Source organism: Martes martes (assembly GCF_963455335.1).
Source record: "Martes martes genome assembly, chromosome: 15".
Taxonomy (NCBI): domain Eukaryota; kingdom Metazoa; phylum Chordata; class Mammalia; order Carnivora; family Mustelidae; genus Martes; species Martes martes.
Genome location: NC_137903.1, coordinates 54,895,324 through 54,922,271, shown reverse-complemented (window position 1 = coordinate 54,922,271; position 26,948 = coordinate 54,895,324). Strand labels below are relative to the sequence as shown.

Below are 26,948 nucleotides of genomic sequence, written 5' to 3'. Positions count from 1 at the left end.
GTATCATAGTCAGTTAGGGGATTCTAACTGAGCAGAGCATTCTAGTCTTTAGAGATGTACACATTTTTCTTTGTCTTTTTTTTTTTTTATTCTTTGTCTTAACTCTCATTTTGGGTTGGGAATCTAAAATCGGGATGAGTTGCAGTTAGCTCTGATATTTTCCCTTTTCTTTTTAGATAATTTTGTGCTGAAAAATCACTAGTGTTTAAGTGACATGGATACATTGGTGTGATATTTTTCTGTTGAAAAGTTATTTGCATTTAAACTTAGAGCACTTCATAATGTTACCACTTGATGGCACCAGAAAAATAAAAATCGTTACTTCAAAATGAGAATTACGGATGCATTTCAGCAAATAACAGAATAATGTCATTTAGTTAGTTACTTTGTGATATGATGGTGAATTATTTCTCACTAGGACTTGATACCAAATCTACTAGATCTCTGTCTCAAGGAATGTTATCATTTAAACATGTTCTTCCCATTTAACATATGCCTGTCTTTCTGAAACCACAATATCCATTCCTGCCATGGATTGGTTTTTGTTGTTAATGTGCCATCAAATCCAAAAAATTATACTCGACTAATTGCTTTTAGCATTTTATTGCTTATTTATAATGTGATCAATTTTTTCATACAAACTGCGGGAACCACAATCACAGAATTCTAATTTTTAACCAGTGTGTAAAATAACCTTTGTTTTAGTCCTTATAGTTATGGTCAAATGTAATGTAAGGGCAGTGTTTTTGGTACTTTTAAAAGTGTACCAGTCACCACCTAACAGATGTATGGACATTATTGATTTAACACCCCTCCCCCCAGTTTTATTGAGCTATAATTGACATTAACATAGTACTAAAGGTACAGCATGATTTGATACATGTCTATATTATGAAAGGATTACCATAATAAGTTTAGTTAATATCCTTCCCCTCACATAGTTATAAGTCTTTCTTTTCCTTGCAATGGGAGCTTTTAAGATCTACTCTTTTATCAACTTTCAAATATATGATACAGTATTTTAAAAACTCATTAATCTTATAAGTGGAAGTTCATGCCTTTTGACTGCCTTCACCCATTTTATCCACCCCCATCCCTGTCTCTGGTAAACACCAATCTCTTCAATGAGTTTGATTCTTTTTAGATTCTACACATAAATGAGATAATTTAGTATTTGTTTCTCTGTCTGATGTATTTTACTTAGCATAATGACCTCAAGGTCCATTCTTGTGTCTGATGGCAAGATTTCCTTCTTTTCTATGCCTAATAATATTTGTGTGTGTGTGTGTGTACACACATATCACATTTTCTTTATCCATTCAATCATTAGTGGGTACTTAGGTTGTTTTCATGTCTTGACTATTGTAAATAATGCTGAAATTAAACGAGGGTTCAGGTACCTCTCTGAGATAGTGATTTTGTTTCCTTAAGACATATACCTAGAAATGGAATTGCTGGATCATAGGGTAGTTCTATTTTTAATTTTTTGAGGAGCCTTGATACTGTTTTTTATAGTGACTGCACCAATTTATATTCCCAACAGCAGTGTATAAGAGTTCTCTTTTTTCCATGTCCTGCCCAACACTTATCTGTTGTTACCTTTTTTTTTTTTTTAAGATTTTATTTATTTATTTGACAGACAGAGATCACAAGTAAGCAGAGAGGCAGGCAGAGAGAGAGGGGGAAGCAGGCTCCCTGCCGAGCAGAGAGCCCAATGCAGGGCTTGATCCCGGGACCCTGGGATCATGACCTGAGCCAAAGGCAGAGGCTTTTTTTTTTTCTTCATATTTTTTAAAGATTTTATTTATTTATTTGACACACAGAGAGAGACAGCGAGAGAGGGAATACAAGCAGAGGAAGTGGGAGAGGGAGAAGCAGACTTCCCGCTGAGCAGGGAGCCCGATGTGGGGCTCCATCCCAGGCCTCTGGGATCATTACCTGAGCTGAAGGTAGACGCTTAACCGACTGAGCCACCCAGGTGCCCCAAGGCAGAGGCTTTAACCCACTAAGCCACCCAGGTGCCCCATCCGTTAATCTTTTTGTTGACATTCTGACAGATGTGAGGTAATATCTAATTGTGGTTTTGATTTGGAGTTCCGTGATGATGAGTGTTGTTAAGTACCTTTTCATGTACTTGTTTGGCATTTTTCTATCTTGAGAAAATATCTTTTCATTTCCTTTTCTTATTTTTTAATCAAATTGTTTAGGGGTTTTTTGTTATTAGATTTTGTGTTCTTTATATATTTTGGATATTAACCTCTTGTCAAATATATGATTTGCAACTATCTTCTCCCAGTTGGTAGATTGCCTTTTCATTTCGTTGATGGTTTCCTTTGCTGTGTAAAATGTTTATAGTTCAATGTAGTTCCACTTGTTTATTTTTGCTTTTGTGCTCGCTTCAGCAGCACATATACTAAAATTGTTTATTTTTGCTTTTGATGCCTTTGATTTTGGTGTCAAATCCAAAAAATCATGCCAAGAAAGCTTACCCCCCCTGTTTTTTCCCCTAGGATTTTGTGGTTTCAGGTCTTATGTTCAGGTCTTTAATCTATTTTGAGTTAATTTTTGTGTGTGGTATGAGATAGGAGTTTACTGTTATTGTTTTGCATGTAGCTGTTTATTTTAGCTAATATTTTGTTATTTTTGTCAATACCATTTATTGAAGAGACTGTTCTCTATTTATTGAAGAGACCTATATATATGTGTGGTTTTATTTCTGTGCTTTCTATTTTATCCCATTGATCTATGTGTCTAATACCATACTGGTTTGATTACTGTAGCTTTGTAATATAGTTTGAAATCAGGAAATGTGATGCCTCCAGCTTCGTTCTTTATTCAGAGGGTTTCTTTGACTATTTGGGGTCCTTTAGGGTTCCGTATAAATTTTAGGATTTTTTTTTTTCTACTTTTTGAAAAATATCATTGGAATTTTGATAGGGATTGCATTGAATCTATAGATAACATTGGGTAGTATGGACATTTTAACAATATTAATTCTTTTAATCCATGAGCATGGAATACTTTTCTGTTTATTTTTGTCTTTAATTTCTCTTATTTATGATTTTTAACAGATTTCATCTGTTATTCTAACAGTTTTTCGGTGGAGTCTTTAGGGTTTTCTATATATAATAGCATGCTATCTGCAAATAGAAACAGTTTTACTTATTCCTTTCTGATTTGGATGACTTTTATTTCTTTTTCTTGTCTGATTGCTCTGACAAGGTCTTCTAATACTATGTTGAATCAAGTGGTGAGAATGGGCATCATTGTCTTATTTCTGATCTTAGAAGAAGAGCTTTCAGCAAATCACCATTGAGTGTAATGTTGAGTATGATGAATTTATTCTTTAATTTGTGGGGAAATTGGGGGCTCTAGCTTGTGACCTGACTTGACATTTATGAGTAGAAGAGGTGTTTTCTTAGGGGAAGTTTGCTCTAGTGTAGTAAAGCTGTTATTGAAACATCACTATAACCAGTAATACCTCTGTATCATTTTAATTAACTCTTGCTATTAGAGTGGTTGCCTTTGGGGGGGGGAGAAAATAGAATTGTTATCTGTGACCTTGGTTTGGTTTGATAATACTTTATAATAAAATCATTATTTCTGGATATCTGATAATCCAGGGAAAATGATTTTTCAGAGCTTCAGTAGGAATGCTTTTTACAGGGCTCTTATGATGTGGCAAATTTTGTTATTCTAAATACTAACTATTCATTCTAACGAAACTATTCATCCTAAAGGAGTTTATCTGGGTTGTTTGTAGATCTGATAAAGATGGCTTGATGTTTTTCTTACTTAACTGGTGTTTGCACAGCTGAGACTAGAGGCAGAACACAATAGCAGCAGTTCTCTTTGCCCATCCTGCAGAGAAGAAGCATACCCTGATAGTGGTAACTTTGAATTCTCCTTTTGAACCTGACACCTCACTTGCTTCCTCAATCTAGGAATGGCGCTTGAAATTGAGGTACCTTCTGCTCTTTTACGTCATCAGGTCTTTATGTTTTTAAGACAGAAAATCCAAAAATCAAGATTGAAGGAATCAACTTGAATCTTTGAAGAGAATGTTTCCAATATGTATCCTTTCACTTCTCTCTTTCTTATATATTTCTGCAATGGCCTGATATGATTAATCTGTGTTCTTAGTGTGGGTTTATTAGAATAATTGTGAGAATGTGGAGTGGCAAATGGATGACATAAAGGTATTAATAAAATATTTAAATAACATTGATTTATTGTCTATTATATGCCTGTCACTGTACAGGGGTTTTTCTTAACATTATATTTAACCCTCAGAACTAACCTATAATCTGAGCTATGGCTGGTCATACTGGGCTTTGTCTAAGGACACTGAAATTTAGAGGGTGCAAACATTTAATGTAATGATTCTAGAAGCTTGGCACCTAGTTAGCAAGAATAATTATTTAAAACAGGAAGCTACCAGATGGTGAGCATTGTTAGTAACACCCATCTGTGGGCTACATTATGAATTACAGAGTTGATTGGAGAACTGGTTTTGTTTAGTTTGTTCTAGGTGCCAAAATTTCTGGTTTATTGTGTTTGTAAGGTAGATACTATAATCCCCATTTATAGGTAGAGAAAACTAAGACTTGTATAAAGTAAACAATTTGGTCCACAACACAAGTCACTAAGAGTTTTGGCTAAGATTTAAATCTGAATCTTTCTGAGTTCAAGTCTTGTCTTGTTTCCACTGTGCCATGTTACTTCTCATATATGTCTTCCCTAATCAGAGTAGCTTTTTAAAATGAAGAAGAAACTAGTCATCAGAGAGTATCAATATTTTTAAACTTTATTTTGATAATAATTCTTTTTCCTCCCATTTGTTTATTTGCTTATTCAGCCGTCTATCCATTCAGTTGAGCTTTCAACAAGCTTTTGTTAGTAGTATGTACTAGGTATTGTGATAGTGATTATAGAATGGTTTTTAAATAAAAATACAGAATTGAATGATGACCCCTCAAAATAAGATCTGCTCTGTTTCTGTTTAAATATTCTGCATACATTATAAATCTCACATTGAAAAGCATTCCTGAATGTTGTTGATACCTGAGTTTTCTTTGATTGACTTGGTATTTTTGACCAGTGAGACTATTTCTGATGTTACTACTCAGCTAAGAGATGCAGACAATCTTCTGCAATTTTCATCCTAGTAGATGGTATAATGAGCAATACGAAGCCATTTTTCTTAGTTTACACCATCCCTGTCCTAAGAGATGTCCAGACTTATTTTTAAAACGGTGACCTTGTGTGTTGAGGTACTACATCATTCTGGGTCTATTACTGGGTCTTCACTAATTTTTTTCCCCTTTCCACAATGAGGAGTAGAATTCCTGGGGAGACCACAAACCCACATATATTGCTAGGTTTCTTTGAGTCACTTAGACTAGCTTAAAATTGTAGGGTTGGTTCTAGAACGTGTCCAGGCTCTATGAATATGGTGTGTGTGTGCATTCATAATGCTATATACTCAAGTACTGTAAAAGGTAATTTGGGTTATTGATTTATTACTTTGAATAAAAATGACTCAAGTATTAAGAAACCCAAGTATAACCTTGTTTGATTTAGAATGAATGGACATATGGGAAAGGTAGTAGTAAATTTATGTTTGATAAAGGGAAGCAAGTCACATGATTTCTTATTGCTGAATTTCAGAAGTGAAAATGTATAACTTTAAAAATAAAAATTTGGGGCGCCTGGGTGGCTCAGTGGGTTAAAGCCTCTGCCTTCGGCTCAGGTCATGATCTCAGGGTCCTGGGATCGAGCCCCACATTGGGCTCTCTGCTCAGCGGGGAGCCTGCTTCCCTTCCTCTCTCTCTCTGCCTGCCTCTCTGCCTACTTGTGAACTCTGTCAAATAAATAAAATCTTTAAAAAAAATAATAATAAAAAAAAATAAAAATTTGGGACACCTGGGTGGCTCACTTGGTTGGACGACTGCCTTCGGCTCAGGTCATGATCCCGGAGTCCCGGGATCGAGTCCCACATCAGGCTCCCAGCTCCACTGGGAGTCTGCTTCTCCCTCTGACCTTCTCCTCGCTCATGCTCTCTCTCACTGCCTCTCTCTCAATAAATAAATAAAAATCTTTAAAATGTCACTGGACATTAAAAAAATAAATAAAAATTTATTTGAATTATTTATTGTGTGTGTTAACTCTGAAGACATTATGAAAATATTGTCTATCCCATTTACCTTTAGGGATTGCCCACTTCACTACAAAGTATGATATAATAGTGTGAGTCTAACGACACCAAAAGCTGTAATCTCATTTTATTTATTTATTTTTAAAAGATTTTATTTATTTTGAGAGAGGGAGAAAGGGAGAGCATGAACAGGGGGAGGGACAGAGGGAACAGCAGACTCCCCGCTTAGTGGGAAGCCCAAGGCAGGGCTCCATCTAGTACTCCCGGATCTTGACTAGAGCTGTCAGCAGTCGCTTAACCAACTAAGCTGCCCAGGTGCTCTCCAAATCTGTAATTTTAATAGGCAGTGGTGGTGTGATCATATTGTCTTCTAATGCATTAGCTTCTATCTGTTTTGATTTATGATCCTCTTTGAGAAGTTTGTTCTTTTTCAATATTATTTTGATTTTTTTGGTCCCCTTACAACTCTATAAAAATTGGAAATCACCTTTTATTTATTTATTTTCAATAAAAATTAGAAGGAATTTTAGTTTCCAAGTCTTTTGAGAAAGCATAGTTAGTGTAGCCCAAATTGGAGGAAGCTCTAACTAATCAATTTAGCAACAACCCAAAGTAATTTTGTTACATAAATTAACCCATTTCTTATAGGATAGCAGTGTTTCAGATGGTGGAGCTTCTTCTGGTCTTTCAGCTCCTCAGTCTTTTGATGGCAAACTTTGCTGTGATGGCAGAAGTGGTGCTCTAGGCCCATGCACCACTGGGTATGGTTTTTATGGAGGAGCCCCACAGCTCGTCATATCATCTTAGTTTTGCCACAGAAGGAGCACGTGTACTTGGCATGCTGGCTTATTTCAATCTTCTTCACCATTTTCCTGAGGGAGGCACCATAACGGGTCCTGTATTTACCCAAGATTCTTACCTTCTTGGTGCATTTAGACATGTCACTGCAAACTATGTCTAAGCCCAGGGAGAGCTGAAAAATCACCTTTTAAAAAAGAGTTATAGTTGGTATTTTCTTTGTTAATATTTTTCTTTTTCTTTTAGAAAATCAGTTTTTCTGTTTCTGCAAAAAAGGCTGTTGGAATTTTGATAGAGATTGCATTAGATTTGTAAATAAATTTGGGGAGTATTGTCATCTTAAAAATGTCTTCTTATCCATGAACATAGGATGTCTTTCCATCTATTTAGATCATCTTTAATTTCCTTCAGCAGAGTTTTGTAATTTTCAATGTATGCCTTTTACCTCCTTGGTTAAATTTGTTTCTAGGTATTTATTCTTTTGATTGTTATTATAATTAGAATTGATTCATTAATTTTCTTTTTGGATTGTTCATTCCTGGTGTATAAAAACACTGATTTTTGTGTTTTTATCTTTGTATGTGGCAACTTGCTGAATTCATTTATTAACTGTAGTAGTTTTTTGGCGGATTCTTTGAGATTTCTGTAAGATTATGTTCTCTGTGAATAGATGTAGTTTTACTTGTTTCTTTTCAATTTGAATGCCTTTTGATCTCTTTTTCTTGCATAATACTCTGGTTTGGACTTCCAGTGAAGTGTTTAATAGCTCCAGTAAAGGCCTGGGCCTTCACCTTGTTTTTCAGGTTACTTACTCATCCCTGCAAAGGAGATGAGGCATCTTGGCTCATTCTGGAATTTAGGGAGAAAGCTTTCCATCTTTTATCATTGAGTATGAGATATTTTTTTAAAAGATGTATTTCTTTGAGAGAGAAAGAGAGAGCCTGAGTTGCGGGGGAGGAGCAAAAAGGAGAGGGAGAGAGAATCGCAAGCAGAGCGTGGAGCTCCATCTCATGACCCTGAGATCATGACCTGTGCTGAAACCAAGGGTCTGATGCTTAACTGACTGAGCTTCCCAGGCACCCCTCCATTGAGTATGATACGATGTTCGTTGTTAGTTTTTTGTAGATGCCCTGTATCATGTTGAAGAAGTTTCTGTCTATTCCTAGTTTTCTGGATGGTTTTATTATGAAAGAGTGTTAGATTCTGTTAAATGCTTTTTCTTCTTCAGTTGAAATGATTATGTGTGTCCCCCGCCTTCATTCTATTAATATGGTATATTGCATTGATTTTCTTTACATTGAACCACCTTTGCATTCCTGGAATAAATCCCACATGCCACAGAGATTTTTTATCTTATATTTAAACCTGATTATGCTTTTAGTTAACTCTTGACTATTCGGTTCATCACTGTAATATAGTTGGAAAAGATGGGGTGCTCATTGAAGTAGGAACCTGCTTGTCCATCTTAATCTGTAAATTGCAATTTTACTTTTCAAAGAGCAGTACAAAACAAATTCAGAATTTTTTTAATGAAAGCTTTCCACTGCCATTTTTGTTTTAAAGATTTTATTTGTTTATTTGAGAGAGAGAGAAAGAGTGCACAGAGGGAGAAACAGACACCTCACTGAGCAGGGAGCCCAATGCAGGTCTTGATCCCAGGACCCTGGGATCATGACCTGAGCGGAAGGTCAGGTCAACCAACTGAGCCACCCAGGTGCCCCGCCTTTTCTGTTTTAAAATAAAACATGTGCTCTTCACTATAATTCAGTAAATTGTAATTCAATAAATTGCCTTAGTTGAGGAATTATTAGATCTTAACTGTTTTGAAACTTGCTAGAAGAAAGCATTTTAAAACAGTAAAACTCAGATTTTAAAAATAGAGATTTGAAAGTAATTATATGTCACCTACTCTGTTTTCCCGTCCCCATCATTACCCTGCCTTTTTTTTTTTTTCTTTCTTTAATTATCTAGGAAGTGTCTGTAACAGGAAAAAGCAGGTACTAAATGCAGTGCTCTCAGAAGAAACGATATCATAGATTCAGGGAGAAGGTACTATAGACTGAATGTGACTTCCCCAAATTCATATTGAAAACGAATCCCTAGTGTGATGGTGGGTATATTTGGAGGTGGGGCCTTTGGGAGATTTTGATTAGGCCTTGAGGCTTCTGCCCTCATGAATGGGATTAGTGCCCATTAAAGACCTCAGAGAGCTCCTTTGTTCCTTTCACCATGTGAGGGCACAGTGAGACTAGCCATCAATGAACGAGGAAGCCCGCACCAGATTGCTCTTGGCCTTTGAGCCTCTGGAACTGTGAGAAATAAATTTCTGTTTATAAGTTCCATGGTATTCTGTTCTTGCAGCCAGAATGGACTAAGAAAAGACTTTAGATTCTCTGGTTGTGATGATCACAAATGAAGAGAGAGTTGCTTTTTAAATTATCCTCTACTCAGATCAGTCCGTTCAAATTTTGTGTTATACTGGACTCTTTCAGTTACACTTTAACAGAACCAACTCAAGCTCACATAGCATGTGTTTTAGCCCACATAAATGAGTAGTTACATATGGCTAGATTCAGGTGTTTAAGAAGTGTCACATAGTTTCTATGCCTGTTTGCTTATTTTTATGCATGGCCTTTTCTTTCAGTCCCCTTTCTCTGATTTGCATTTATTTCCAGGTGGTGTGAAAGATAACCCCCAGCAGCTATAGGTTTATAGAGGCTTTTTCCTCTGAGTTCTAGAGGAAGAGGGTGTTTTCCCCCTAGCTCCTGTAAAAGCATGGGTCACATTCCTTCACCTTGTTTTTCTAGCAGGGGAATAACCTAATTAGGTATAGGTTATTTACTCATCCCTCCAGAGGTGGGCAGAACTATCCCTAATGAACCACATGAACTGATCAACATAGCTATAGAGTTTGAGGGGAGTGGACCAAAATGAGAAAGGATTATTAGGCAGAAATAAAACAGAATTAAAATGTCATCCTCTGCTTACCCTTCCTAACCCCTCAATGACTCTTAATGTGCTTTTTCCAAACCCTGCCATGGTTTATATGTTTTCTCATGTATGTTCCCTAGATTTAGATTCTGTAGGGAATAAGCATATCTATTTTGTTTTTACTTTTAATTGAATGTGCAGGAAAGTACATATTGTAACTATACAGCTTGATATATTTTCACACGTGGAACACACTTACGTTACTGGTCCTTGGATTAACAAGTAGAACTTGACCAGCACTCTTGAAGCTTCATTCTTTTCCTTCCAAATTAATGCCTCTCGGAAGGGGATTGCTGTCTTGATCTCTTAACAGCCCTGATGGCACGAGTTCTGCCTTTTTGTATTCTTATTTCTTGTGAGCATATGGTTCCAGTTTATGTCCTCTTCTGTCCGTTCACCCCTCTTCTGTGCACTTTCTTTTATGAGGATGGGGCAGTGGTTGGTGTTTCTCCTTTGTTTTATAGGCTCCTTACCTTTCTCCTCTCATTTCCTTTATTCTCTGCACCCCTTTCCTGTTACCTCATACCCTTTTCTATATAAGGTCTCTTTCTTCCCCAGAAGGAAAGCTTTACCACGGCTCTCATTTTTGGTTAGATTCACATTCAAGTCTTTCTTTATTATTTATAGTCTGTGTTTTCAAACTACCAAGTCCCAGTTCATGTTTTATATTTTGGTATTTAATTGGACTTTCTCTTTCTGGGGGTGTTTATGTTTTGTTTTTTCTTCTGTTCTTTAAGCCTTGTGTATCCCTTATACTTTTTAAGGGCTCTGTTGTTAAGCTCTTTCTCCTCTGCTTTCTACCTTCATGGGCCTGCAATAGTGGGGCCCTTGGAACTCTGTTGTAATTTGGTTTATTTCTCTGTTTACAGATAGTATGAAGGTTATGGTATTCTTAGTAATGCTCAAGGTGTGGGTCATATGTGGTTGTATTTATTCCCCCAGTTTTTTCATTTGTTTTGTTTTTTGGTTTTGAAAGACGATGTGGGGAGATTTGAAATTGGGTGGCTGTCATTAGCCTCCAAATTTGAGAGTCCACACCTGCTGTTTTTTTGAATATTCAGTGACCTTTGCACTCTTGAAATAAACCTACTTGATTGCAACGTATCTTTTTATATATATTACTGGACTTGGTTGCTAAGATTTATGTGTGTGTTTTTATTTTTCATAGTTATTGTCTTATCTGTATATACAGGTATATCCCCCCCACACACATGTAACAAACATATTTATTGAATTAAAAGTAAATGTGGACATCATGGCTTTGACCCTTATGTAATAAACATTTCCAGAAAATAAGGTCATTCTTTTACAGATCCATCATGTAGGTATCATAGTTAACAAATTTAAGAACAATTCTAGGGAAAGGGTTTTAATACTGGGTTTAATTTCTTTACTAGATATCCAACTGTTAAAATTGTATATATTTCTTCTTTTATCAACTTACTGGTAATTTGTATTTTTCAAAGAATTTGTTTCATACCAATTGTCAAATTAATTTTTTTCTCTGCTCCTTTGCTTTATTATTCTTACTGAGATAAAATTGGCGTATAACATTATTTTAGTTTTAGGTGTATAACATAATGATTTGATATATTTATATATTGCAAAATGACCACAGTAAGTCTTGTTAACATCTGTCACCATACAATTACAAATTTTTTTCTTTGCGATCAGAACTTTTAAGATACATTTTCTATACAACTTTCAAATACACAATACAGTATTATTAACTACTGATACTATGTTGTATATTATATCCCTTGGATTTATTTAGTTTATAACTGGAAGTAGTTTGTACTTTTTGACCCCCTTCATTCATTTTGCCTATTTGCCACGCCCTTGCCTCTGGCAACCACAAGTATGTTCTCTGTGGCTATGAGCAGGTTTTTTTTTTTTTTTTAATAGATTTTAAATATAAGTGAGATCACACAGTTTTTGTCTTTTTCTATATAACTTATTTCACTTAGCATAATGCCTTCAAGGTTCATCCATATTGTTGCAAATGGCAGGATTCCCTTCTCTTTTATAGCTGAATAATATTCCTGTGTGTGTGTGTGTGTGTGTGTGTGTGTGTACCACATTTTCTTTATTCATTCATCCATTGATGGACACTTTGGTTGTTTCTACTTTTTTGCTATTATAAATAATGCTACGGTGAACATGGGGTTGCAGTTATCTTTTTAAGTGTTTTCGTTTTCTCTGGATAAATACCTGGAAGTAGAATTGCTAGAACATACAGTAGTTCTATATTTAATTTTTTGAGGTGCCCCAATTTATATTATATATATTATATATATATTACATATTTATAGTTAGCTGTACCAATTTATATTCCCACCAACAATGTGCAGGGGCTTCCGGTTCTCCACATCCTTGTGAACTCCTGTTATCTGTTGTCTTTTTGATAACAGTCACTCTAACAGGTGTGAGGTGATTTCTCATCGTGGTTTTGATTTGCATTTTCCTGATGATTAGTGATATGGAGCATCTTTTCATGTATCTATTGGCCATTAGTATGTCTTTGGAAAAATGTCTATTTAGATTCTGTGCATTTTTAATCTTTTTTTGTTGTTAATGAGTTGGATGAGCACCTTAAATATTTTGGATATTAATCCATTTTTTGGATATATGGTTTGCAAATATTTTCTCTCATTTGGTAGGTTTACCTTTTCGTTTTGTTGGTGGTTTCCTTTGCTGTGCAGAAGCTTTTTAGTTTGATGTCCCACTTGTTTATTTTTGCTTTTGTTGCCTTTGCTTTTGGCACAAACCCTCAAAATTTATTGATTGTAGAATTATTTATAGCATCCTTTTGTCTTTTTGATGTCTGTTGAATTTTTCCTGATGTTGGTAACTTATTTTATTTTCTTAATCAGCATATTAAGGATTTACTAGTTTATTAATGTTAACATATTTATTTATACTATTATATGTTGCTTTTCTATTTTATGGATTTCTGTTTATTTTCTTCCTACTTAACTTTAGGTCTGATGTTTACTTTTTGAATCAGGGGTTTACATATTTGAGTTTTGGCTTTTTTTTCTTTTTTTATATGTTTAAGGTTATAAATTTCCCACTAAGTACTGCTTTAGCTAAATTCCATAGGTTTAGATATCTCCTATCTTCATTGTTATCAGTTCAAGATAATTGTTTTTATCCTGTTAGTTTTCTGTTGCTGCTGTAACAAATTACCATAAATTTGCAACACGAATTTATTATTTTGTATAACAATTTATTATTTTCTACAACCTTTTGTAGGTTAGGAATCTGACCTGAATCTCACTGGACAGGTATGGGTAGGACTGTATTCCTTTCCAGAGACTTCAGGGGAAAATCTGTTTCCTTGTTTTTTCCAGCTTCTAGAGCCTGCCTGCATGCCTGCCTTCATCTTGTAAATCAGCAGTGTTAAATTCCTTTGACCATTCTTGCCTAGTTACATCTCACCCTGATTCTGAGCAAGGAAAGTTTACCTGATTTTAAGGACCGACATGATTTGGTTGGGCCTACACCGATAATCCAGCATAACTGCTGTGTCTCAAGATTCTTAACCTTAATCACATTTGTAAAGTCACTTTAGCCAAGTTAAGTAATTTATTTACAGGTTCCTGGGTTTGGGACATAGCCTTTTTTAGGGGTTCATTAGTCTGTCTACTGTACATGTGAATTACTTCTAAGTAATATATTTCTAAGCATCATAAACATACTACTTAATTTCCCAGCAGCTGAGATTTTTCTAGTTATCTTCTTATTGCTGATTTCTAGCTTAATTCCATGGTGTTCAAAGAATTTTGAATGATGGGGTGCCTGGGTGGTTCAGTAGGTTAAAGCCTCTGCCTTCAGCTCAGGTCATGATTCCAGGGTCCTGGGATCGAGCCCCGCATCGGGCTCTCTGCTCAGCAAGGAGCCTGCCTCCCCCTCTCTCTCTGCCTGCCTCTCTGCCTACTTGTGATCTCTGTCTGTCAAATAAATAAATAAAATAAAAAAAAAAAGAATTTTGAATGATTTCAGTTTTTTAAAATTTGTTGAGGTTTTCTTTATGGCCAAGCCACCCTGCTGATTAAGTGCAATCATTTTAAATAGCACCTTGAAATGGGAATACTTGCTACATTCAAAAAATAAATTGAGGATTTCATGATACTTTCTATTGCATGGATGTCTTCTGTTTGTAGGATACTATCTTATAGTAGTCTCTGTCTTTTTTGGGGTAGTTAGCCAATCATTACAGAGTAGTCATTCTGTATTATTGAATAGTCATAACCACCTTTGATTAAATTGATTTTTGATCCATATAAGATACTATTAAATTATTCTGATTAATGAAAAAGTATCTATTTTATTGACTGTGAGTGAAAAGCTCACAAATACAGTCAAATTGTGTTGTAAAACAAGTTACCTTGAGTCCAGATCAGTGATAACTCATTCCCCTACAAAAGAAAAGTACACAAAAGGGCAGTAAAGAACAGAGTTGAGTACTCAGGACAAATAAAAGCAGGGATTAGAGAAAAGAACTCCAAATTGAATTTTTTGTTGTAGTTGATTGGTTTGCTATTTGCGGGGATAGGGGACAGTGCTCTGACTTGTACTATTAATGAAAGGCCCATCTTTGCCCAAGCAACAAGAAGCAAGATTAGAAGGAATAAATAATAAGAGGCATGGATGTGACATCAGTACATGGTAATAATCCTTTTAAATAAAGTGATCCAGTAGAATTTGCACTGTGTGATCTAGAAAGTCAGGTCAATTTTGTTCTATTCAATAAAACTCTAATGGATGACTCACTAAAATCAGTGAACGCTTATAAGTTATTGAGGGGGGAAAGAGTGGTTAAAATAAACAATTTAAAAGTGCCATTATTTTGTACTTTCCTCCATTTCTCTCTTTAGCATCTCTCAGCTATCTTCCATTTCTCTGTTTATCTTAGTTTTCATGATCCATCATTTCACAAAGTCTTTTGGCAGATACCTTAATCCCCCTTCTGATCTTTTATCACATTTACCTGGCAAAACTCCAGCCCTGGATTAATTTACCTAATTTGTTTTGGAGTATCTATGTTTCCATTATTTCTGGCTGACAGAGGCAGACAGCTGGGCAACTGAGTACTATTGGAAGAAACCACACACTTTGGACAGATTGGTAACTAAAATGGATTCATTGTTATTAATCTTAACTGGATTCTCAATAATGTTTCTTTTTTTTTTTATTAACTTATAATGTATTACTTGCTTCAGGGATACAGGTCTGTGAGTCATCAGTCTTACACAATTCATAGCATTCACCATAGCACATACCCTCCCCATTGTCCATCTTCCAGCCACCCTATCCCTCCCCCCACACCTCCCAGCAACCTTCAGTTTGTTTCCTGAGATTAAGAGTCTCTTATAGTTTGTCTCCCTCCCCAGTCCCATCTTGTTTCATTTTTTCCCTCCCTACCCTTCATGACCTCCTGCTCTGCTCTCAAATTCCCCATACCAGAGAGATCATATGATAATTGTCTTTCTCTGATTGATTTATTCCACTTAGCATAATACCCCCTAGTTCCATCCACATCATTGCAAATGGCAAAATTTTGGGTTCTTTTGATGGCGCATTGTATTCCAGAGTGTGTGTATGTGTGTGTGTGTGTGTATATCATATCTTATTTATCCTTTCATCTGTTGATGGACATCTAGGTTCTTTCCATAGTTTGGCTATTATGGACGTTGCTGCTATAAACATGTTTCTTATTCTTAATGTTCTTTTGTTAACTTACATATATATATGCACACAAAATTTTCAGTAACTATTTCATACAACCTTTGCTTTCCTAAATTGCCTGTTATTCCAATGACACTATGCTTTCCTTAGTTTTCTAATTCTTAGGTTAACCTTTTTAAGTCTACTTTGCCAGCTTCTTCTTCTCCACTTGACCTTTAAATGTTGAAGTTTATTGAGACTTGGTTGTCAGCCTTTTTAGCCTCCTTACCCTACTTTCTTAGAGGATTTCAACATTATATAATTCTAATGACTATGTAAAATAACATTGTATTGTATGTATTGTAGAAATATAATGTGACACCATATGTAATTTAAAAATTTCCAGTAGTCACATTAAAACTAGGACTTCCACTTACTCATAAGTGGAATTTAAGAACTAAAACAAATGAACAAAGGGGAAAAAAAGAGACAAACCAAAAAACAGGCTCTTAGTATAGTGACCAAACAAATGGTTAACAGAGGGGAGGGTGAGTTGGGGGGTGAGTGAAATAGATGAAGGGGATAAAAACAAAACAAACAAAAAAACAAACAAAAATCCCTAGGATTTCCACGGTTGGCTAAGACGGGCCACAGGGACTGTATTTACCCTCCTTCCTGAAGAAGCTAAAAAAACAGACAAAAGTTTATGTAACAATGGTTTTCAAGACACAGGATGTTAGACAGTGAAGGACTGTGGTTTTTGAGAAAAGAAAGGGTGATTTTTAAGATTGCCCAACTTCCTGTCTTGAGATCCCAGGTTGTGGCTCAGGAAGAAGGCAGGCAGATGAATTGTGGCAAAACCTCCAGGTTGAAGAAATGGTGCTGAATCCAGCAAGACCAATAATCCTGCAGTTAGAGCTTGCAGGATCATTGCTAAATGTCTAGTGCTCTATCTAGAGAGGAGATGGCTGTATTGAGAGTGGAGTAGTGATTAGTGCATGGCTGTGGGGAAACTATGCAAGGTGAGAGAAAGACCCACTGAAAGGATTAGAGGAAACATTCTTGGTCCTCACACAGGGCTAGGCATAGTGTCTGTTCTTAACACATGGTCTTGAAAACCTCTCTCATGGGACACTGGGTAGAATATTCAAGAGTCTTACATCATTACTGTGGAATAATAGTTTGCTCCAGACCCATCCTAACAGATCTCAGAAACAAGACCCAAAAGGATCAAGCTGCTTCCAAGAATCATAACTGCATTCCAGAGCAAAGCCCAGTATTTGTAGGATTAAGAAGATATCTACTGTCTAATAAGGGAAAATCCACAGTCGCCGTATCTAATAAAGAATTACCATTTATTCAAAGAAAAAGGAAAATATGACCCATAGTGAAGTAAAATTTCTGTCATTCAGAACCCACCCAAAATTGACACAGATGTTAAAATGAACGGATGAGGGCTTTAAAACGTAATAGAATTGTATTCGTTATGTAGAGTTATGTAGAGCAATGGAAGATTTACAAAAGACCCAAATTGAACTTTGGAGATGTAAGCTACAGTATGGTAAATGAAAAATAAAGGCAGATTAGATATTGCAGAAGAAAGGATTAATGAAGTGAAGGACATAGCAATAGATACTATCCAAAATGAAACAGAGATGAAAAAATCAAGCAAAAATTAATACAACATCAGTAAGCTGTAGAACAGTTTTTCTCCATGTAATTGGGTGCTCTGAAGAGGGAAGGGAAGAGGGGGACTGAATATTATTTGAGTGAATAATGCCTGAAAGCTTTCCAAATTTGATGCAGATATTCTACAGGACCAAGAAACTCAACAAACCCCAGGCATAAGGGACATGAAAATCTCAAAACCAGCATTGAAGAGAAAATCTTAAAATTAAAAGCAGGCAGAAACAGAAGAACAAAGATGAGAATGATGTCAGATTTCTTGTCAGAAATGATGCAAAGAAGAAGACTGTTGATTAACACCTTTAACATATGTAGAGAGAAAGTCTGTCAGGTGAATTCTGTACCCAGTGAAGATATGTTTCAAAAATGAAGGCAAAATAAAGAATTCTTAACTGTGGGTCCCTACTGAATGAGTTGGTAGAGCATGTGACTCTTGATCTTGGGGTTGTGAGTACAAGCTCCACACTGGGTGTGGAGCCTACTTAAAAAAAAAAAAAAAAAAAAGAGGGTGCCTGGGTGGCTTAGTTGGTTAAACGTCTGCCTTCAGCTCAGGTCATGATCCTAGGGTCCCGGGATCAAGTTCCACATTGGGCTCCCTGCTCAGCGGGGAGTCTGCTTCTCCCTCTGACTCTCCCCCTTCTCATGCTCTCTCTCAAATAAATAAATAAAATGTTAAAAAAATTGTTAATTGAGATGTAATGTAACAACTGGATATGTTGGATATGCTGGATATGTTCATTATTTTGTGGTGTCTCTGGTTTTGTTTTGAGTTGGTCTAGATAAATACCAATTTCATCTTTTCAAAGAACCAACTTTTGATTTCATTTTTCTTCTCTTTTTAAATTTTCTATTTAATTGGTTTTTGCTTCTTCCTCTGCATTCTTTTTGTGTAGTTTGCTCTTCATTGTTTAGTTTGGTTTCATCTTAAGGGGTGGAAGCTTAGGTTATTGATTTGAGATCTTTTCAACATAGGTCTTTAAAGCTATAATGTCCTTCTAAGTACTGCTTTTGCTACATCTCAGAAATTTTAATTATGTTGTTTACATTTTCACTCAGTTTGAAATTCTTTTCTGTCCGTTTTTACTTCATCTGTTTTACGACTCTTATTAGATGCATGCATGTTTGTAACAGTTATATCTTTCTGATTAATTTAACTTTTAACATTATAAAGTGTTAGTTTTTGTCCCTAGTAACATTTGTTTTTCTTTCTCTCTCTCTTTTTTAAAGATTTATTTAATTATTTATTTATTTGACAGACAGAGATCACAAGTAGGTGGAGAGGCACGCAGAGAGAGAGGAGGAAGCAGGCTCCCCGCTGAGCAGAGAGCCCCATGCGGGGCTCCGTGTGGGACTCAATCCCAGGACCCGGGGATCATGACCTGAGCTGAAGGCAGAGGCTTTAACCCACTGAGCCACCCAGGCGCCCCACATTTTTTTTTCTTTAAATCCATTTTGTTGGGTATTAGTAAAGCGTTTACTTTCGGTCTGTTTGTTTCTTTCAATCAAAGTGTGTTTCCTGTAACAGGATACATTTGGATCTTTTAATTTTTAATTATTTTTAAATTTTTTAATTTATTTGACAGACAGAGATCACAAGTAGGCAGAGAGGCAGGCAGGAGAGAGAGAGGAAGAAGCAGGCTCCCCGCTGAGCAGAGAGCCTGACTCGGGGCTTGATCCCAGGACCCTGGGTTCATGACCTGAGCCAAAGGCAGAGGCTTTAACCCACTGAGCCACCCAGGTGCCCCACATTTGGATCTTTAAAAAAAAAAAATCTAGCCTTATTTATAATCTCTGACTTTTGATTGGCATGTTTAATCCATATATTTAATATTATGATGCGGTTGGATTTATGCTTGCCATTTTGCTATTTTCTATATGTCTCCTGTCTTTTTTGTTTTTTACTGCCTTCTTGTGTGGAAAGTACATATTTTTTTCTAGTACCATTTATTCTCTGTCTCTTTTTTTTTTTTTTTTTGTAGACTGTATCTATAGAACTATATTGTGAGTTTTTTATTTTCCATAGTGGTTTTTCTGAAGATTATAATAATAAGTACTTTAACATAAAATATTGCACTTCAGAGTAAAATTACCTGAATTCTAGTAATACAGAGAAAACTTTACCTCAGTATAGCTCTCTTCCCTTCTTACATAGTTTTGCTAATGTTATAGTATATATGTTACATTTTTATATAAGCTCTACACTGTAGTCTTATAATTATTGTTTAAATGGACTTGCCCTTTAAATCAGTTTGGAAAAGAAAATGAGTTTATCTTTTGCTTTTTAAAAATTTTTTCTGTTTTGGCTTTTAATAGTTTGGCTATTATGTGTTTAGATGTGTATCTCTGAGTTTATCCTTCTTGGTGTTGTATGCTTGGTATTTGATGATCTTCTCAGATATGTTGATCAATCTGGGAAGTTTTTTTGCCTTTTTCTGCCCCCTTCCCCTTTTCTCTTTCGTGAACTGTATTATGTATATATTGGTGTGCTTGATGGTATTAGCAGGTGTCTTAGTCTGGTCCCCCCCTCCCTTTTTTATTGTTTAATTTTATTTAGAGTGGATAATGTTTACTCATGTTATCTTCAGATTTGCTGATTCTTTTTTTCTGTCAGTTCAGTGTGCTGTTGGATAATTTTTAATTCCAGAATTTCTCTTTGATTTTGTTAGTTTTTATGTTTTTATTGTTAAAATATATTTGATGATTTGTTGTCTTCCTTCCTAACTGACCTTTTGAAAATAGACTCTCATTGTGTCACTTTCTTGCATTAAACTCATTGCTTTGAGGATAAAATCCAAAGATATTATGGTCTATTAGGCTGTGAATGATTTGGCTTCTGCCTTTCTCTCCATTTACATTGAATCAGTCCTATTCACTTAATTCTTTTTTATGCCCAGTGGCCTTTTTTTTTTTTAAACCTCTTGGAAGACACCATGATCCCTCCCATGTTCGAACTTTCGCATAAGCTGGGGTCTGTTGGAGTGATTTAATGTACTTTTTCAACTGATAATTTCCTCCTCATTCATTAGGTCTCAGTTTCAGTATTTCTTCAAAGGAACCTTTTCTCACCTCTGTTCACACAAGAATACACTTCTTGAACATTGCTGTCATTTCACACTGTTTTGCTTCAAGTACTTATTCATATTTACAATGAAATAATTATTTGTGCAGTTACTTATTGAATGAATATCTCTTTAATGTAATATCCTTAAAGGTGTTTTCTCATTCATTGTATTTTCTAGCACAGTGCCTTTTACATAGGAATTCTCTATAAATATTTTGAACGAGAATGATTCTGTAAATACGTATAAATGGGCATTTGACCAGGGAGAAGGAGACGGCTTATAGGAAAAGCCTTTGCAGAAGGTGATAAATAAGTTGAATCCCAAAGTATGTGTAGTAAACAGCTAGGATGTGTGAAGGTAGCTCTTGAAAATACTGGATAGATTTTAATGTCTTCTATCTGGTTTATCAGTACTCAGCACAGACATTAGCATATGTGTCCCAAAGGTTTGACGTGTTGAATTCAGCCATTTGAAATGGCATTAATGGTATTTTTAAAAAAGATTTTACTTATTTATTTTAGAGAGAAAGCACCTGTGTGGGGGGAGGGGCAAAGGGAGAGGAAGGGGGAGAGAGAGAATGTGAAGCAAAATCTGCCAAGGGCAGAACCCAGTGTGGGTCTTGATCCCATGACTGCAAGATCATGTCCCTGGCCGAAACCAAGAGTTGGGTGCTCTACTTACTGAGCCACCCAGGCACCCCACATTAATTGTATTTATTATTACAATTAATATATTTGTAGTAATCAATGTAAGTAGTGGAACTCAGTGTTGAGACTTCTTGCTTGTCTGACCCTGAGTTTGGTTTCTAGCTTTAATAAATAAGTTTCTTTCCTATTCCCTTACTTAGTCTTAGTCATGTCTTTCTTATTCTAGCATCCTTGGAACAGGAGCTCTGTTCTGTTTTGATCGGACTCAACCCCAAATCTGCAAAATAAGCATTTGACCTAGGAATGCTGGGAAACTGTTATTTGATTTGTTGTAATTCTTTGCTTATGTTCTTTTGGGAAAAAGGTGGGGATAGACAGGCACTTTTAGCTGATCACAGTAGCTAATATTCAAGGGGAGAGCAGAATAGCTCAGTTTAGAAATATTTGTATCAAAATGAGGAGTTACATAAGTGTGGATGAAGAAGGGTTAATTCTACACTATTTCTAAAAAAATTTGTTGGAAAACAAATAGAAAACATTGTTTCTTAAGAATTCTTTATTCAGGGTTTCTCAGTACTGTGGATAATCATCATAGATGTTTTAAAAATTGCCTTTTTTAAAAAGAGGAAGGACCTTACAAAAATATTAAAGGGCTGTGCTGCTTCCTTTATTTTAGATTTTATTAGCTTTGGAGACCAGAAACCTTGGGCCTTCAGGAATGTCCATTTGAGGATGATTATTGGTATGCAATATTAGTTAGTGTATAATAGTAATAATAATGATTACCTTTTCTGTAGTTAGAACCAAAGTGCATGAATATGAAACAATATATTTTGAGCAGGATTTGGTCCTTCATTTTTTTGGTTTCATGTCAAAGATATGTGTCTAGTGAGTCTAGAAGGAATAGATATTATACATTACAGACCAATAACGAGCTTTCTACACTGCTAATGTTCAGGAGGCGTGGTATTCTGCAGCTCATGGGCTTAAAGTGCTGTATTTCCCATAGGTTTACAACTGCAGAAAGAAGGTCTGGGTGAATTGTTTTCTGTCAGATGTTTCTTGAATTGTTGGTTATTTTGGTGTCAACTTTTATGTTGAGAGTTCCTTGTTTTAATGACAAAAACGTTTACTGGAAATTATAGCTTGGAAAAGAGATCTGCATTCCTGCTTCTGCAAAAAAAAAAAAAGCTAGGTAAAACATTGATGTAGGGTAAAGTAGCTGTGGAGTTTTATATTCAGATTGTATGAACAGTAAACAGAGCATCTAAAATAACCACTTGCACATTGCAACAAACACATCATCATTTGCTTAAAAAAGAGTTATAATTACAGTTGACGAAGCATGGACACCATAAAAAATGCATTAGTTTGGCTTGACACATTAATTACCTGTTTTTGCAGATGTTTTTATGTATTGTTGTGTGAACAGTTTACAAAATAATTACAGGAAAGTCGTATGGAAAATAAACTAAGTGGGTGGTTTCTCGTCTAAATATTTTCATTCATGTGAATTTGTGTGCGGCACAGCTGCTCTATTGCAAAAGCGGAGAGGGAGAGAGATGATTCTCGAAGGGTTTTTTACTAGATGGTCTCGGTCATCAATATTCCCACATTTTTATATCTTTAGCAACACAGTTTAAAAGCATTAAATTGAGAGTTGATTCAGTTCTTGTGATTACTGGAAAAAACCTTAATTCTGCTCAGAGGAAATATAGATATCTGTGAGTGTTTTCAAGTGAACCAAACCAAACTGAACTACCCTAAATGGAAAACCACTGCTACTTCAATACCAGCAGGTATTAGGCACTTTGTGAAGTCAGTCATTATTTCATAATTACTCGAGTTACAGAGTTTATATCATAAACATAGTTTTATATAAGTTACACCGTAAATCAGTCTTAATAATTAATCATCGAGTCTTGTGTAAATTACACAGAAGTTGAGTTTATTCTCTTTTAGGAAGTATTGAAAACGTAAATCTCTTTTTTTTCTCATAAGCTTACTGTGTTGTCATTAGTGGTCTCAAGGTGTGTTTCGTTAGAAAAATAACATTTTATTTCATTGGCTTATTTCATTTGTACAGGCATCCTGGACTCTTAGAAACTGTTGAGAAAAAGATTTTCCAGTATTGTAATTGTCAAACAGTAAAAAGTTCATAGACTTACTCTGTTTTACTCAGTGGTTTACAATTGAGTAGACTATCTATGCTTGTGTTTCCTTCTTCGATGCTGTCATGACAGTTTTTCATAAAACTAAATAAAAATATAGATTGTCCTTTTAGTCTAGCCATACCACTTCTGTGCTGTGTTCCTCCATATTCCTCTCATGATTTCACCTACACAGAAGATAAAGACAGTAATTGTAGACATTTTCTGAAATGCATTTATTTTAACTATCAAGTTCAAGAAAGGCACTAAGTTATAGGAAGAGGTAATTGGATCATCTCTAGGCCTGAAGGTATTGTTATCAGACCATGTAGTATTGGTGCAAAATCATTCATTTGTTTTTCCATTCATTTATTAAACAAAATTTTATGGAGGGTCTTCTCTATGTGATGTTTCTGTGACAACACTGAAATGACTGTGTAAACATTGAAATAACTGTGTCTGGAACATAATAGATGCTCGGTAACTATTAGGCATCTTTCTTTCTGAAGATGAAAGAGGGAGCAGGAATATGTGGTTGTGGAGAACTTTTTCACCCTGCTGGCTTACTTAGTTCCTGGGGAGGATTTTCTTTGTTATCCTGATACGGGCTTCAAATGTGATATACTGTGGCTGTATTGCTTGACACATTCTTTGAATTGTTTAAATGTGGAGATATTTAGCCTCATGTTAAATAAATCTGGAGATGGAATGGAGTCTGTTCTAATTCTGGTATACACTAAGTCACTTTAATTTTTTAGGGTGGGGATGCATTAAAGGAGTCTGTGAAACCTTTAGGATTCAGAAGAATTAACTGCTTATAATCAGTAATTCCGTTGATCACTTTACATCATCTCAAAGGAAAATATGTGATCCAATATCATGACATCAAGAAAGCTGTTGTTGGACTTTAGAGGCTTCCATGGATTTGTTACTTTTAAGATGTCTCTTATAGCCAGTAAAAGAAATGAGCAAAAGCCTTTGTGGGGCTTGGGGAACTTTTCATATTTACTAGTACAGCAGATAAAAAAATTATTAGTTTATGTGGAGTTCCTTTTCCGTATTTTCCCTTTATTCCATCTCAGAAGGCAAAATTTTAGCTCTTAGGTTTTAATTCTGCATTCCTTTTTCCTTTGATATACTCTAGTTCTTTTTAAACTTTTTATCTTAATCTTTTAGAGGCCATTGCTTACAGTATAAGGGACACTTAGGGGATTGATTATTAATCTGTGCATGTATCTATCTGGACAAGAGTTTAGTGTCACAAAGAGACTGGCCAGGCAATGTTCTAATGAAAGGATTGAATAATTAATGTTTTGGATACTCCCCTTTAAAGTTGCAAAACAAAAAATGGGTTAGGGAGCAGGAAAAAAGCTAAGTCTAAGAGGAGACTGTCTCTGTAGGCATTTGACACTCTGATTTAATGATATGTTAGTTTTCATTATTAACTGATAGGAAAACTGCTAAACAGCATTGAAGGCAGTCATAATTGAGGCAATGCCTGGGCATGAATATTATTATGATTTTTGCTTTTACTATTCTTTGGTGACTTTTTGAACTTCTAGGGGTCACATAACACTTGGGTTTTGAAAAGACATTAATATGGATTTGGTTAAAGGCAAATGGGAAGCAGATTCCTTGACTGACTGAGTTTTGTTCTCTGTGGAGAGGCTGATGGCCCCAGTTGTGGTAGACCTGTAGAACCATGAATTACTATTTCTCTCAAGGTTGCCTTTTGTTGTCAGAACACTTAGCGTAAGTCAGAAATGGTAGGCTATACCTGAAAAGAACAAAAAACCCATTAACTATAATAAATCAGCACTGAGAAAAAACAACTGTAACCACCAAGGCCATCTCAAACAGGCGTATTTTTTTGTTACTAAAGTTGTTTAAAAAAAAAAAAAAAGGAAGCACCGATAAACAAAAACCATTCCCTCAAACCCTCGTTGACTTGAATGTTCTTTCTAATGTGATAAATCTGAGTTAAAAACCTGGCATGTTTGACCAAGAATACAATGGCAGAGGGGCTATTGGAGAGTTGTTGGAGTAGAGAGGCAGAGGTAAGAATATAAAATGTGCCTAAGTGGAGTGTTATATGGGGATTAAATTCTGTGTGTGTAGCAAAAATCAGGTATAGTCAAAATACTCTTAAAAATCCCTTAAAATTTTCCATAAAATACAGATGTAGACATACTGTCTTTTAAGTAGTCTAACATTGTTGGTTTTTCCTTCAGCACTGCTTTTCTTTTGTTGAACCAAGGATGTGGCATTAGCTATATTCTTTCTGGTGGCTAAGGGTAGAATAACAGAATTGGAAGAGCTACTTTTTATTACAGTTTGTGAAACTGATTTTCACTAGTTCTGTGAATAAAAATGCCTTTTTGGTTTTGTTATGGGTAAATGATAAAAGGCCCGTGTTTTCCAAAGAAATCCTTGGGTAACAAGGATGTTTTGAGAGACCACTTTTCTCAGAAAGGCCCGTTCTCTTTCACACGGTGTGAAATTTATACCTCTTTGTAACTGCAATTTTCCTGTGTCCTTGTGTGTCATCTTCAGTCCCTTTCTGTCCAATTGTACTCTGGTATCTTGTCTGATAGACTCCCATCTCAACGCTTATGCTTATTTTCTCTTCATCTTGGTTCCCATACTCACATTTGTCCCATGCTCTGCATTTTTCTTGTTCTGCTTAGTAACAGTAGTGTAATCCACTTCAAATGCAGTCACTTGAAGCGTGGGATCATAAGACCTGGTTTCAGTTTAGTTTCTTATATTAACTTTTCAGCTGAGAAAGACATTCCATATCCCTGAGCCTTAAGTTCCTTCGTTGTATAAGGAAGGTAGTATCTCATATTAACAGGACTTAATATAATGAAGGAGGCCGAGTGTTGATGGCTTTTTGAATAAATTAGAATTTCATGATTCTATTATCTATAGACTGTGCCTTCTATGAAACTTAGTAACTTAAGTTGGAGTTGTTGCTCTAAGACACTCAGGATAGGCAGTGCAGTGTTTCTAAAAATTTCAGGGGCAACTTTGGACTTTATCCTCATATCTGTTCAGTTTCACCCTATTCTTTCACAGATCATACTCTGTAATCACCTATATCCATTCTCTCTCCTGATCAGAAATTGATAAGGTTGACACAATATACATAAGACACTTTTTTCCTGGTACAGTGGAATTTTTTGACCTAAAGGTTAGTAAATAATGGGAGTAGGGTTTTTCTTCTGAATGCCAGAGCCCAGTGGAAATTCTTACTGTATCCAAGTTATGAATAGACACGTAGAGAAACTTAAGGCACTGGTTTATCTTTAGGTGGAATGTAAAATATGTATCCTTTTTTTTAAAAAAGATTTTATTTATTTATTTGACAGATCACAAGTAGGCAGAGAGGCAGGCAGAGATAGAAGGGAGGAAGCAGGCTCCCTGCTGAGCAGACAGCCCGATGCGGGGCTCGATCCCAAGACGCTGGGATCATGACCTGAGCCGAAGGCAGCAGCTTTAACCCACTGAGCCACCCAGGCGCCCCTATGTATCCATTTTTAAAAGCATTTATTAAGTGTCTCCCTGGACATAATACTGATAAAATTGGGCTACATCACCCAATATGGGATTAAAAGTGGAATTCCAGATAACCTAGTTTTCCTTGAAAAATAATCTTTATGGGCTGAGTGTGTGTGTCTTAACATGAATATTGAGAAATTAAGGTTAAGAGCCAATGGAAAATTTCTAATCAGTTAATATCTGTTTAAAGTCATATTTATCAATAATTTGATCAGATAAAATTAAA

At 35.6% G+C, this 26,948-nt stretch overlaps 1 protein-coding gene and 1 pseudogene across 6 annotated transcripts in view; one reads left to right on the top strand and one right to left on the bottom strand.

Moving 5' to 3' along the window:
- Positions 1 to 26,948, top strand: part of RPS6KC1 (ribosomal protein S6 kinase C1) — a 178,413-nt gene that overhangs the window by 60,238 nt on the left and 91,227 nt on the right. The window lies entirely within an intron of this gene.
- On the bottom strand, positions 6,741 to 7,097 carry LOC308355564 (large ribosomal subunit protein eL43-like; annotated as a pseudogene). Its single transcript has one exon. The product of its transcript is annotated as a large ribosomal subunit protein eL43-like (transcript).